We start from the raw sequence: 15,385 nt of genomic DNA, 5'->3' as shown, positions 1-15,385 counted from the left end.
AGGTTAGAGTACAGCTGTAAAAATTCAATCCCCAACATAAATCATCTCTTGAAATGTGCAAAGAGAGGGAGTTTCACAGAAACTCTCATGTTTCGCATCAGATACTGCAAACTGAGCAGCATATACCAGAGTTTTAGCTCTTCTGTAGATCATGCTCACAAATATTTCTGTCTATAAGTTTACTTTTTGAATGCATTCTACAAAATATGCTTACTTGGATTATAAAACAAGCTGGAGAATCATAATACTAGAGTCACTTGAGGAAAAACTTGCCCAATCACTCTGCTCTCCAGAAGCATCTCTCAAATTAAGGAATTTTTAAGTTCTCTCCTGTCCTGCCCTCTGAGTTTTCAAGACTGAAACATGGCTCTAAGTGTGGTTTCAGCATCTTTACCAGATAGAACCCTGCAACATCTCCAGCCCTCTGACAATGGAAGAACAAAGTGGGGAGTTGCAGCTTCCAAGCAGGTGCTTCTTGTGGACAGCAGCTCCCATGCAAACAAGGGGAGACAAAAAGGCAGCAATGGCACCAAGCACTTCTCGAAGGAGGACACGGAGCAGCCACAGCCAGGTGAGGTCACTCCTCTGCTCTCAGTGTCCTCATAGCAAAGGCAAGGGTTTCTGCACAAAATATCCTGAAAGGGCATGAAGCAAAGTAATAATGGCACCATTGAAACAATGCATGTTTGTTTGATTTTGATCAGCAACTAAAGCAGCTATCATTTGAGGATTTCAAAGCACTCTATAAATAAATATTAATTCTTCCAAGACAATTCATCTCAACTTTCTGGCTCCCAGAAAAACACAGGTGTTGAATTTTTTCCCTAACGCAAAATGGAAATGAAAGCAGAGCAATCGAAGCAGAGTTTCCCACACAGACTCAGCAGCAGCAGTAGATGAAGAGCTGGGAGCAGCAGCCGGGAGCTGCTTGATCAGAGATGAAATTCATGCCCCACAGACAGCACAGGAAGCCCCAGGGGGCACAGGGCTCCCATGGAAAGCCATTGGACCAAGTCTCGAGGCAAGGAGATGCATCAGAAACATGGAAGCAGCACCCTTCAGTGTAGCTTATTTTGGAGCTATGCTGTAGTTTATACATATGTTTGTATACATATTTTTAAATAGATCTCCACACATAGACATACAAATATAGCTCCAGTGTCTGAATGAACACATGGAGAGATTTTGTTGACAGACATGCCCTCAGATAGTTTGATATTAAAGTTCCCTTCAGTCCTCATTAAGGTAGAGACGATTAGCACTTCTTACACACGAGCTATGAAGACCTGTGGAACTAAAGTCAAAGCACTCTTCCCTGCAGGGCAACAGTAGAGGATTTAAAAACTCCTAAACATTACAGTAAGGTACAGAGTGTTTTTCCAGGTGTTTGCAGCCAGGAAACATGCAGAGAACTAACGGGTCCTCAGCTTGCATTTGAGAGACTTGCCCCCCTGCCCTGTAACCCGGGGCAGCAGACGATGGAACGAGCAGAAGGGCATTGCCTGGCCCTCACTCTAGTGTCCCCAGGGGAGCATTAAGAACCAGAAATACCAGCTCCCAAAAAATCAACTCCAAAACCAGGGTCTGCAGTTTATTAAGCACCGACACCACGGCTCCTTTGTCTGTGTTTCCACCCCACAGGTAAGGGAGGGCATTTGCTCTTGGCGGAGCAGATATCTGGCAGGGTTCTGCGTCTCAGCGACCCTAAAGATCCTCCACATTCTGCAGGCCAGCACTTGAAGACACATTGGGCTTTTCCCTGGTAACCAAAAGCTGTGGCTACAGCCGTTCCCCCAACAAGCAGAAGGATTACGCAGCAGGCAGCAGATGAGGCACAGCACTGGAATGTCTTGGACAGGGGCTGCAGCAGGAGGTTGCTGCGACCAGAGCATGCTGCCAGCACGAAATCCTTAACCCCCATCTTTTCATAAAACGATATTTCCTCTGCTTGTATCAGCACTTAGGAGCAGTGACCGACCCCGCTGCACCTCTTGCAGCACTCCAGACAATGTATTCGCAGTTTACACTGGGGTTCCTGGCACTTCAGCAGCTCAAACACTAATGATTTTTAATTGATATTAGAGAAGAAATCTGAAAGAAGCTACATTTCCTTTGTGCCTCTACCTTGAGCCAGATTACATTGTAGGCCAACTCTGAGGTTTACCTGGATACCGAAATTCTGAGAACACAGTTTATTAGACGCTACAGAAATGTTGAATCCACTTTTTTATTATTATTTAGGAAAAAAAAAAAAAAAAAGTGTTTTCTTTAAGTTCTATGCAACAGCTAGATTAGGAAGAATGAAAATGTCAAAACCAGCAGTGGCAATAATCAAAAAGCACTTTTGGTGCCCCTGTATAACTTGAAACAGAAATTATCTGTCTTTGAACTCCTTACCTTACACAATTGTCTCGTGTTTGCAGCATACCAGACAATACTCCAAAATGTCAATGCGTGTGTGTCAGTGCTGCAAGCAGAAGCCCCGACCACCCAGCGGCTCCTATCTGATAAATGTTATCTGTTCAAGGTGTCGGGCGCAATCTCATGGAAGATATAGGAGACGTTTTCCCTCGAGGAGGAACATTACTCCAAAAGACCTCTGGGCTAAGCCACAAGCAGGAACAGCCTCTACTTGTATGATGCCCAGCTGCAGTCATGGTGCTGCAAGTTGTTAGCCTCAGCAAGTGAAGGTAAGAGAAGTGGCGCCTAGAACACGGAGGGCAAATTTTGCACTTACAGTTTTATGGAAGGTTATTAATAGAGAGAAAGCTGCATTCTGAGTTCAAACAACCATGGAGGACAGGTCACTCTTTCTTCAAGAGTTTTAAGACCTGGGTGAAAGATTTCACTTCTCTGGTGAGTGCAAGTCTTCTGAACAATGCCAAGCATCTACCACATTAAAAGGAATAAATACTTGCTAGGAAGAGGTAAGCTCTGAAGATCAACTGGGTGACCAGAAGCCAATATTTCCCTTATGATCTGTATTATGAAAGAAAGATTTCCTCCCATGATTGGTCATTTAAGGTCATGACTATTTGAAAAGATCCACATTTCATGTTCTTCTGGGGGATGAGGGCAGAAGGTTAAACATCACATAAAATGTTTTGTTTAAATGCAAAGACTGAAGATAAATTACAGGGAACTGGTCCATTTGCACTTACCCACATCTGCCCCAGTGTTTCACATCCCAAAGCTGGATTTCATATTGAGTTTTGGCTGTACCTTCCAGACCACTCAGGGTGGGAGGGAAGAGAAAGAAGAAAGATATCCTAGCACAGAGCAGGGAGGTTACACTCAGAATGTTACTAAACTCTTGCCTTCTCTTGCACAGTTTGGGGTATTACCTGTCTCCATGAGGTTCCTTTTTCTAAAGCATGTTGCACTCCCAGCATCCAAGATACCCTCCAAAAGGTATTAGAAGAAATAAAATAACCAATGCAATTCCCCAAACAAGTTGGATGCTTGACCAGCTGTATGTGTTTAGTCAGAAACTATGCTGAATAGTTGCAGGGTTGTCATGGCAGCAATGGGATCTTAAGCTAATACTAAAGAACAACCTAAAAATGACTAACCAGAGGGCAGATAGAGGAAATTGCTCATTACTCTTTGGTTGCTTGCTTATAATCATTCCACCTGCACTTTTTCCTTTTTCCCCTCTTTCTGGATGTTTCTTGTCAGTCTTCACTACTGACATCTCCAAAAGAAGGAGCACCCTTAATTACGTGCTCAGTTCACAGGGGGCCTCCACTTGCATTAACCTCGAAGACCCACCAGCCACATGATCCCAGTGCTTCACAGGCAATACTCCTGAACAATGGATGCATCACCACATAGGATTGGTGTTGATTTCACCCTAGCACTTCCAGACAAGCTGGTCACTTAAAAAAACACAGCTCTGGAGAGCCAGCCGAGGAGACGTGGATTTGCAGCATGCCTGTCAGTGCACAGACACATGTTCAGCTCCAACAGGAAGGGAAAAACACTCACTCCAAAGGTGCACAGGAGAAACTGTAACCATGAATCTCTTCTCTAAAAGAGAAGAGGAAAATACAGTTTCCCTCAGCAAACACCACTGTTTGTGACGCCAGGAGCCACTACTGCTGTTGCCTCTCAGGAGTAGAAAAACAAAACAAAACAAAAAACCTCTCAGCATGGATGCAGCAAGCAACAGAAAGCTGTGCAGCAGCCGGGCCAGCAGGACAGCCCCTGGGCAGCGGCGCCTACAGAAGCATCCCTGTCTCCTGGTTTTGCTCTGCTTCTGCTCACGACTGGCCAGGAGTCTCTCCGCTTCCCCTGAAAGCATGGGGAAGGTGTCAGGCGTTGGCCCTTCCTCCCCTCTGGTGATTCCTACCTGTCTTCTAGTATTTTCTGTGTAAGGACTAGAAGCTTTGTAAAGAACAGGCAGACCAAAGAAGTTGGGCTAAGTTATCGCTGAGCCACGGAAGGCAGGGACATACTGATGATCTTCATGGCGTGCTGTCATTTGTCCTCATGCAGGCCAGCAGCCCTGCATACGAAGGAAGAGAGGAACCACCTTGAACAGAAGGAACGATTTGTGGAGACTGGACACTTACAACGCCAACCACCAAAACGACATGTTGGTGCAGGGTATGGCCAGTTGGTACGATTTTTCCTCCCATGCTGAGGATTTCCTTCAGCAAAGTATTGATTTGGGACAAGGAAAGAAATAAGCTGATTCTTTTTTGTATTTGCTTATATAAAGTCCTCGCTGGCACGGCATCCTGTAACCCCTGTTTCTTTGAAAGCAACTGCAACCTTCAGTTGCTAATCTCATTCAAAGCCCTGTCACTATGACACCTTCATACTATGCTGAGACTTCTAAGCCATTTGTTAAACTCAGATAAAGAAATTCTTAATTTCTTAGTAGAAATCTCATTTTGAAAAAAGAAAACATACCCAGCAATTGCCTTTAAATTACTTTTGAAATGCCTTCATTTGGCACTTCTACAGCTCTTAAATCCTGTAGAACACCAGATTAACAAAAACAAAACCAGTCATAAAGTTTGGGAAGAGGCTCGCTCCTCTTGCACTTCAGAATTCTTGTAAACGTAGTGCTAGACAGAAGCTGCCGTACCCCTCGGGTCATAAGCAAGCACGAAGGTCATTGGAAGAAGAAGACTTTCAGTCATTGACATGAAACCACATGTCTACACGCAGCCAAATGTTATTCTAAAAAGTTGGCTGAAATATGCAAATTTTAACTTTTCTAGTCCTTGCTTTAGCTGGGTGAATCACAAAGACAGCAATCTTTCATAAACAGATGACCCAAGGCTGAAGGTGTCGGTTCTTCTCCCTCGATTCCCTGACTGGAAATGGTTTGTGTACAATGTGCGTTGAGTAACTGCCTCTATGTTTTCTGTGATGCAAGAAGTGATTAACTGCAGGTAGTGCCCTGTACAAGAGAATTCCTCTTTGTTCAGTGTATTAAGAAGTACGTGGCTTGTGCTGAAGATTTTTCTTGTTGTCCATTTGCATATAGTTGGCATAATTAGTTCACATGCTAGTTAGGCAAAGATGGCCTGACAGAAGAAAGCCAGCACATTCTTAGATAATAAGGCAGGTTTGTGAACATTTGAACGCAGGGATAGAGATCAGCCAGCACAAACAAACCAAAGCACCTCCTCTCAGGGCACAGCTCGCAGGAAGAAGCCCCATGTGTGCTCCAAGTCCCAGCGGCACAGCCCCGGAGTTGGGGGCTGCGTGCCTGTGCTCTTCTCCCAGGGCACACAGTCAGGACGCGGCGTTGCTCCAGCTGGCTGCCGGCCCAGCCATAACCGTGCTGGCGTTTGTTGCATGGGAGAGACTGGGGGGGGGACAGATGATGGTTTAAATAGAAGCTCTGGCCCAGAAGGTGGGTGTTAAGATAAGCCTGTTGAATCAGCACTGCCCTCCCCGTTCTGTGACTCTGCACACCACGAGTACGCTTCAATTTCAAGTGCTAAAACCGAACAAGGGAAACAGGCAAGGATGCAATACATGGGCTTTGGTTATAGGCTCATATTAAAAGCAAAACCATGTTCTGATTAAACTTAACAGCTGTCTATGCTCCGAGGTGTTACAAGTACGAGACTATTTAAAGACAATGACTGGCGCCATCTATTTTATTTTGACAGAGCTAGGAAAAGCAACGCTTATTAACCGTTGACTGAAGCTCTAAATTGATGTCAGCTCTGAAGACATTTTTGTCACAAAAAGGTAGAGAAATAACAAGTGCAGAAGTAACTTTTAGTGGCAATGAATACACTTAACTGAAAAACCATAAGAGCTGGACCTGTTGGAGCAGGTCCAGAGGAGGCCATGGGGATGCTTAGGGGCTGGATCACCCCTGCTGTGAGGACAGGATGAAGAGAGAAGGCTCTGGGGAGACCTCACAGCAGCCTGCCATCACCTAAAGGGGCTGCAGGAGAGATGGGGAGGGACTCTGTGTCACGGGGTGTAGGGATAGAACAAGGGGGGGTGGCTTGAAATGAAAAGAGGGGAGATTTAGATCAGATAGAAGGAAGAAATTCTTCCCCCTGAGGGTGGTGAGGCCCTGGCTGAGGCTGCCCCGAGGAGCTGTGGGTGCCCCATCCCTGGCAGTGCTCAAGGCCAGGCTGGATGGGGCTGGGGGCAGCCTGGGCTGCTGGGGAGGTCATGTCCATGGCAGGGGTGGGACAGGGTGGGCTTTGAGGTCCCTTCCAACCATTCTGTGATTCCTAATTTACCAACAGAGACAAAGGACACACAACAGCTGTTGACATCATTGGAGGCAATACCTGTTCATGTCTTCATGAATTACAGCCCAAAATTACAATTTCCTATTTACACAGGCAAAAGGATAGAGTAAGTGCATTTCAGATGTACACACAGATACGCGTGTAACACGTGATTTAATACTGACTCTGAGGACCTTGCTCAGCCTCAAGCCTTGGCACAGGAGCCCCCTTCCCCTCCTTCCCCTCTGCAGGCGACTCAACAGGGTATGTTGTGCCAAGCCACCTCACAAGGATAAGCCTCAATCTACACACCTGACATACAAATTTAAGTGACAAACACACAAAATACTCTTTGAGAAGGCAGATCACGGGGTAAGGCTGCAGCCCAGCTTTGGGATTTTGCGCTCTATACTGGGCCTTTCCACAGGGAACAGAGCTGGAAGGCAGGGCCGCAGCACAGGGACATGGTACTATGAGAGGAATTCATGAGATGCAAATGGCACAGCAGGGAAATGCAAAGCAGGGACTGCCTGTGGGAGTCCCATGTGAAATTTGACAGACCTGGCTCTTGCATTCCTCTGTAGCACTGGATGCTCCTTATCACCACCTCTGAATTCAGTGGTATTGTTCCCATTTTGCAGAAAGCAAGTAGGGACAAAGAAATTCCAGCTGTCAACCCTCACTTGCTTTTGCGTGTTTTCAGCCATCGGGCCAAGATCTTGCAAATACACGAGAATTCCAGCTTCCCTTTGAAAAGATGAGCATTTTCAAACACTGCTGCTACAGGTACAGCTTTGAGAACCTGAGCTCTAAAGACTTAAACCAAAAAACAGAGCACACCCACAACATTATACACCAAAAGGCAAACGCAAAATGCCCCACAGAATTCAAACAAATCTCAGGTCCCTTGGTACAGCAATACCGAGATGGCAAGAACCAGCTTTTTCTTTTTCTTCTTTTTAAAAACGATTTACAAAATGAAACAGGGGGTACCACTGTGGGACCCACCACATGCCAGCCCTGCTGTCAGGCATCCACCACCACAATTTGGTCCCATGAGCACGGTTTTTCCTCACCTGCCTTTGGCCATCTGGAGGTCAGACATCTCACTTTGCCTATCCTAGGCTTCCTCAAAGAGAGGGACAGGAGCCTTGGCTTTGGCCAACCCAAGCCATCTTCAAGCAGACAACCATGAGAAAAGCCTTCTGAGATGCCTCCCCCACACACCAGCAGCCTTTCACTAGGCAAAGAACTTGAAAATAGTTCTTGAAAACCCAAGACCAGAGCAAATTCAACTTAAACCAACTGAAGCAAAGCCCATCTGAGTGGAGGCACAGAATGAACCCCAGTTTCAGAGGAGACAAAGTTTTACGTTTTGACTGAAGTCGTTTCCCCTCCCAGACCAGGGATTGCGAATTCTCAAATGATTTGTAGCAGATAGAAAGTTGGAAAGCTTGGGCAGAAACAGATGAGAAAAGCCTTGACTAAGATCTCTGAAACTGGTTCAAAAGCAATCCCCCTTCAAAAAAAAAAAAAAAAAAAAAAAAAGATTCGTTTTGTATCTAAGTCAAAGAACGGAAAGATTTGGTCAAACTGCAGGAACTCCTTGCTTGAGGCAGGCACCAGCCCAGCGCCACAGGGGAAGCGGCCGGGGTGGCAGCGTGCTTGCCTCCCGGGAACCGAGGCCCCGCGTCCGGAGGAGGGCAGGAGCCGGAGGTCGGGCTCGGTTCTCTCCCGGCCGAACGCCGGGGCTGGCACCAGGGGGATTTTTTGGGGGGAAGAAAAGCGGTGAAACGGCTGCAAGTTGGGACCGCCCGAGCGCAGCGAAGGCTCCGCGCCGACTCCTCCGAGGCAGCCGGGACCGGGGGGAGGCAGCGGGACACCGGGGGGGGAGCACCGGGGGGAGACCGGGAGGAGCCCGGAGAGCACCGGAGGGAACAGGGGGGAGCCCGGGGAGAGACCGGAGGGAACCGGGGAGCACCGTGGGGAGACCGGGGGGCACCGGGGTGTGCTGGGGACTGCTGGGGAGGCACCGGGAGCCACAGCGGGGCCTCCTCCCGGAACTTCCCCGAGCCGCCCTGCCTGTTCCCTGCTCCTCCCTGGGGACCCTCTGGGGACCGACCCCCGCGGCCCCGCGGCTCGCTGCCAGCGTGCGGACCGGGGATCCCCACAGCCGCCCCCCAGCCCCCGCAGCCATGCCCTAACCCCCCCCCCCATCACACCGCTCCGCTCCCCCCTTACCGGCGGGACACCCCCACTCGGGGCCGGTCCGGCCCGGTCCTCCCCGCGGCCCCGCTCACCTCGTGCCCTCCCCGCCGGGCTCCGCCGCCCTCGGGCCGCCGGGGCTGCGCGGCGCTGCCGTTGGCAGGGAACAGTCGCCAGGGCTACGGTCACTATGGCGCCTCGCGCCGGGTCTCGAGGCAACTGTTGCTACCCTCCTCCCCCCCCCCCTCCCAGCACGTCACGGCCCAACCCCGCCCGCGGAGGGGGGGGGGGGGGCAGGGAGGGGTACACAGCGCGGCAGCGCCCATTGGTTGGCGGAGAGGCCTGTCGGTCAAAGGGAGGGCGGGGATTTGATGGGGGTTGGCCAATGGGAAGGGGGAGGGGGAGGGGCAGAGAGTTGGCGCGCGCTTTAGCGCTTCGGCGGGAGCGGGGGGAGGGGAGGACGAGATGGGGGCGCTGGGGACGAGATGGGGGCACTGGGGTGATGGGGACAAGATGAGGGGAGGAGTGAGGATGGTGCAGGGTTGAGGCAAGCGGGCGAGAGTGGACAAAAGGGGGGACACAGATGACTGAGGACAACTGGTGCGAAGAGTGACAGGGCTGAGGTGGCAGGGAGAAGGGGGTGCGCTGGGGTGACAGGGAGAAGTTGGGGGCATTGGGGTGGTGGGGACAAGATGGGGATGAGGCAATGGGGACAAGCTGGAGGAGGAGGTAGTGAGGATGATGTGAGTTTAACGCGAGTGGGGGCAAATGGATTGAGATGGTGGGGAGAAGAGTAGAGACAAAGAGGGGACACTGACGTGATGGGGACAAAATGAGGCTGAGGTGATAGGCAAGATGGGCACTGGTTTGTGGACAGTGGTTGTGAAGGAGGTTAGTGGGTGACAGGGACAAGATGGGGCTGAGGTGACTGGTTGTCCTAACCAGGGCTAAGAGAGGCCAGTGGAGCGACAGGACTGAGGTGGCAGGGACAAGATGGGGGCGAGGTGGTGGGGACACATCGGGCACTGAGGTGACTGAGGACAGAGGAGGTGGGATGAGGCAGCGAGGGGCTGAGAGCAGCGAGGACGCCTTGGATGGGGACGGGGAGAGGTGGGTGACGGAGAAGGGAGGTGCAGGGGGAGGAAAGGGACCCTGAAAGGGGCTGGTGGAGCAGGGGTGAGGTGTGACAGGGACCAGTGGGCACAAGAGGAGGTGAGAGCTCAGGTTGGAGGCAGTGGGCAGTGAAGGGCTCTTCTGGAGGAAGGGGCCTGTTGAAGAGGGTCTGGGGGTGGGCACAGGCCCGTCTCTGTCATGTCAGGGCAGTAGCAAAGGTCCTCTGCCTCATGCATGGCCGTGGGGACATGTGAGGAAGGTGAGTAGCGAGGACAGCATGAGGACTTGTGTGGCATGAGGAACGGATAGCTCATGGTTTGAATCGTGGTTGTGTCTGGACGCCTCACACAAATCAGTGAGCCTGTGAGCTCCACATTCTTTATTAAATAACAACAATAACAAAGTTATTTTTCCTATATTAAATATTAAAAAGTTCCTGTTGGCTCATGGGTAACTGGCAAAAATCTCTGGAAGCAGACTCCTCTACTAGCTCCATTTCTGTTTCCTTGCCCCTTTCCACCCAGCGACATTTGCATGTAAACAGGTTCTTTGTTTCCGAAGAGTTCATTAGCTTCTGCTGCTTGTTTCTCCAACTAATAATTCTCCATGACATCAAAACCGTTCCCATAGAGACCGATCATGAAGTCACAAACAACAAACAGAGGATTAGAGACTGGAGTGGTGTACAGGCAGCTGATGTAGACAGGGATCAGGAATCCTGTTTTAATGCAAATTCTTTATGAATAAAAGCAAATTGTTGTGCAGCATCACTGCATGCAGTAACACAGCTTCCACTTCTCACCCCAGAACCGGCTGCACTTCTGCTGAGGGTGGAATAACAGACAGTGTGTTTGAACTTCCGCTTGGGGGATGTAGTGGATAAGAGTAGGAGCAGTATAAATTGTCACACAACACTGAGTTATCTGATTTAACAACAAATGTTTCTTGATGGAGTGTTAGTCACTGGTTTTAGGGAACCAGCTAAGAAACAGTCTACAAAATGCTTGGCTCTAACTCTTTCCTGCTGTAGCAGGAATTTTCTGGTGAGCCAAGCCAGCACATGGAGCCAGAGAGGGTGTTGAGGAGACATCTACTGGCTGAAGTGAACTGAGGAACAGCTAATTGGGTCTGTGTTGAGTAGGTAAATTTATAGAATCCTGAGTGCTTGGATATATATTTGCATGTGACTGGCATTGCAGGGCTTTGGGATACTACACTGGGGGAAAACACGTACCACACCAGTAGCTGTGCAAGGTTGGAAGATGAAACTGATATTTTTACATTGTTGGTGGTGAGGGAAACAAAACCTAAACTACAGTCTGTGGATGCAGAGAATTGCAAAAGCAGCAGCTACCTCACTTCTACTCTATCTTCCGATAAATGAATGTCTCCTCTACATTAATAGGTGTTATCAGCAAGAATAACCGCTTTGCATTCCTGGAAACAATTCAGCCTGGAAATGCAGCAGAATTTATCAGGTGGGGTTTTGATAAAATCCCTTCCTAGCGTGAAGCACAGAGGAGAAAAATGAGAGAGACTCAAAAGAGTTTGCTATATGAACAAGGGTATATATAGCCTTAAGCTTATATTTTAATCTTGACACGAAGTTCTTGCCTCTGGCACAGTGGCAGGTATCCTGAATGCATAGACTAAAATCTGTCCATGATGGTGAGCTTTATTCCTTCATCTTGGGGGAAGAAAAAGACTGTTTGGTAGTGCACATCACAAATTCTGTCCCTCCTGGGTGGGAATGGTCCTCTGGATACAGATTCCTATAAAAGCTAATCATTGTGTGCAAACTTTTCCAGGTACTTAAACCAACTCCCTAGGAAACAAATATTGACTAGTTGTAAGAACCCCAGCTCCCACTAACCCATCTCATCCCAGTCAATTTGCAAAGAGAGCCAAATTCTCTGGTTTTCTGTCATTTCATGCAGGCTGAGTTTTGTGTCTGTCCCTGCGAAAGAGGTTGAAGGAAACACTGGTATCACTACTAATGTGAAGCTTTTAATCATTGTCACCTTGCATTGTAATAAGCAACAACTTTAACTGTATTTGAAAATTTAAATGGTTCCATTTTTCAAAACCTAAAAGGTTTCTCTTGGCAACAAAAGGAGGATGATGAGGATGATGATACTGGCCATGACTCTGTTAAGTATAGTTTTGCTCCTAAAGAATAAATTATTAACGAAGGCAGAGATTTAAAAAGAAGTAGGGATGTTTCCTGCCACTTGTTGAAGGTAACTGCAGCTGGAGCACACGTCAACCTAACTGCTTCAGAGCTGGCCCGGTCCACACAGCGTTCACCCAGTTCTGCATCCCAGGCACTTCTTTCCAGTCTAAAAGTCCAAGGGGTCTGGTACAGACCTGAGGTGGCCATAAGTCTTATTTTATTCACAGGAGCTTTCAAGAGGAGAGGGAGGCACTCTGCTCCCTACTTCCTATCCTATTTTAATTCTGGCAGTAAGTCCTGCATAATGAAAAGTGATACGTGTAAAGTTGGTCAGTCTCTGTTCTCTGAATGGTTCTGGAAAGCAGGTGCTGCCAAGGAAAGCAGCATTTTTAATAAAGCTTTATGGAAAACGTTTGTGGTTTTTTTTTTGTTTGTTTGTTTTTTGTTTTGTTTTCTTTCCCTTAGCAAAACCCAGCAGAATCTCATTTTCAATGCATTTTTCAATGGCTTAGAAAAATCCCCAGCAGGTATTTCAACAGGAATGAAGAGAATCACCATATTGACATGGAACAAAGAGGTTTTATGATGAAGTTTGCTGTAACGTTTTTTGAAAAGTATGTCACAACCTAAGCCAAGGAAGTGTGTGGAATTTGTACCCATGGAGATTCCAATAACACAGTCAGCTTCAAACCCACAGGATTATTTGTTTTCTTACCTAACTTACCAGGAAAAGGGTTACTGGAAAAGGGTGAGAGAGAAATAGAGAGTGAGGTAATATAAATCAGAGACTAGATATTGGAGGAACGAGGAAGGCTTGCTGATTAAAATTTGATCTGTCCACAGATTTGGGGTTAGTTTTGAGGAGGTTGCCATGAGTTATACGGGAAAAATTCCCAGAACTGAGTCGTATGTGTGAGCTCCAGAGACATGCTGGATAAAATGTTCAGAAATTCCAAAGAAAAATTAGTCTTTTAATGGATTGTAGTCCTTAAGCCAAGGTTATTTAAAAATAGAAAATTTCGCATGAAGGTGTCATTGCTTAATAACAGTGAAATAGAAAATAGAGATGGGAATAGTTTATGAGAAGTCATTTAATACACATAAACATCACCAAAGGCAGGACATACTTTACTCTTGTTTTACCTGACAGGTTTTTAAACCTTACCTACTCTTAAGGTTTCTTAATGGTGGTGAGCCCAATCTTTCCTTAGCCATGGTATTTAAACTTTAACTGTCTTTACAGCTGGGCAGGTTCCCCTCCCCATCTCCAGTCTAAATCTCACTTGTTGCTGTTCAAGTTCCTCCCCGTTGTTCTGTTCACACTGGAAATGGGAACCATTTATATCTTTTCTTTATAGCACCTTCCAATGTGTCTGAAGATTGCTCTCTTTTCTCCCCCAAATCTCTTGTTTTCTAAATTAAAAAAATATATATATATATTCTGTAAGAAAAATCCAGCTCTCTCCTACAGAAGGGCTATGTAAGTAGATGTTTTTCATCCTGCAGTTATGTGGTCACTTATTCCAGCATAAGCACAGTGCTATGCATTTGGTCGTGTTGAATTGAATCAGGCTTATTTCAGATCATTGCTCAAATTTATTAAGAGCTTAATGAAATCCTTCACAAGCGCACACAGTCCTTCACAGTCCAGCATTGCCTGCAACATGGTGTCACAGATCTGTTATTGCTTTAGTTTTTAGGGCAGGATTGTTCTCTGCTTTGCCTCTTGCGTGGCATCTGTGCCTCCGCAAAACAAATGTAAACCATGTTCTGAAATACTCTTACGGTTTTAGAAGTGTCCATTATTATATGAACTCCTGCCAGAAATATCCTGAAATGCTTTCTAACGTCCAGACTACAACCTTTGATAAAGTACCTGAAACCCTGGAAGTCATCCAGCTCCCATCTGGGAACCTGGGTGGTAATCACAGGGTTGTTATTTTTAATTAGGACCTGTCTGTCATTTGTTGTGTCGAGCTGGTCACTGGAATTAATTTTTCCTCATTTCTTGCACCTGCTGCATAAGCCAAATCTCCGAGCTTTCATTTCAGCCTGTGTAGCACCAGGGTGGATCTGGTAGAAGCAGTCTGCTTTTAAGGAAGCTGTTGGGAAAGAAAGCAAAAAAATGAGTCTGGTTTGCGAGGTGCTGTGCTTGCTGCAGTTATAATAGCTCCTACCCACAGGAGGGCAGCTGTAACACAGTTAAATCCCATTTCATAATCACTGCTCAGAGGACCTGTCTGAATTGATTTGACTAAAAAGAAAGTTTAACAAAAAAATTGTCTTACCTGCAAGGGGAATGGGATCCTTTGAAATTTCATGCTTATATGTGAAAAAAAATGTAGTTTTGGTGGCTGATAATGAAACTTTAAATTAAATTATTGCCTTGAATTGTTTTGCCGATAAAATGAAAACTTTCTCAGAAGACTAAAAACAAAGCAAAAATCTTTTTTATTGTCTTTTTTTTTTTTTTTTTTTTTTCCCTTAAAAAATGTTTGCCTGTGTTCAGCCAGTTCTCATGAAGAGAATCCTTGTTTTTATATAGGCACCAACCCACACAGCACCTTACTGTCTGAAAGCTTCCTGTGTCAAGTTCACGCCTGTCAATGTCAGATTTTACTGCTGAGTGATCTCAGTGCATCTGATGTAAAATACAAGGTGTCTTGAACTGGTGGCTCCTTCTGTCCATTTTATCAAAGCATAAACAGCATCATCCAGTGCAAACTAAGAATCATAGAATATCCCAAGTTGGAAGGGACCCATAAGGATCATCGAGTCCAACTCCTGGCACTGCACAAGTCTACCCAAAATTTTAGACCACAAGACTTAAGTGCACAGTCTAAACATTTCTTAAATTCAGACAGGCTTGGTGCAGTGACTACTTCCCTGGGGATTGTCTGAACAGAGATAATAGATTTAATTTTTTTTTAAATACATTAGTGATACAATTTAAACTAACAATGATTTTCAATTGTTATGCAGACGGGATACGTTCTATTTTTGTAGGCAGGTTGCTGCTCAGAAGGGACACTTGAGAACAGAGTAGGTCTCTATACCAGCTACTCCCAAGAAAACCCCTTGGAACAACTAACAGCAAACTGAAACAGTGGCTTTTCCTGCACGGAGCTGCCACATCTGTCAAGCACTGCAGCACATTGGATGAGTGCCCGCTAAAATC

At 46.8% G+C, this 15,385-nt stretch overlaps 1 protein-coding gene across 13 annotated transcripts in view; it reads right to left on the bottom strand.

The window, feature by feature from the left end:
• The window catches only part of RFX2 (regulatory factor X2), a 62,231-nt gene extending 53,057 nt beyond the window's left edge, over positions 1-9,174 (bottom strand). For 6 of the 13 annotated variants that reach the window (XM_038169120.2, XM_038169132.2, XM_072029376.1 and 3 more), the window contains exon 1: positions 9,017-9,174. The gene's annotated coding sequence lies outside the window, so the exon portion shown is untranslated. Of the gene's footprint in view, positions 1-8,957 lie in introns of all 13 variants that reach the window. The other 7 variants (XM_038169122.2, XM_038169128.2, XM_038169126.2 and 4 more) reach the window with 6 other exon arrangements.
• Positions 9,175-15,385: the final 6,211 nt, after the last annotated feature.

The sequence above is a fragment of the Anas platyrhynchos genome, chromosome 29 (genome assembly GCF_047663525.1).
Source record: "Anas platyrhynchos isolate ZD024472 breed Pekin duck chromosome 29, IASCAAS_PekinDuck_T2T, whole genome shotgun sequence".
Classification (NCBI taxonomy): domain Eukaryota; kingdom Metazoa; phylum Chordata; class Aves; order Anseriformes; family Anatidae; genus Anas; species Anas platyrhynchos.
This window is presented reverse-complemented; position numbering and strand designations above follow the sequence as displayed.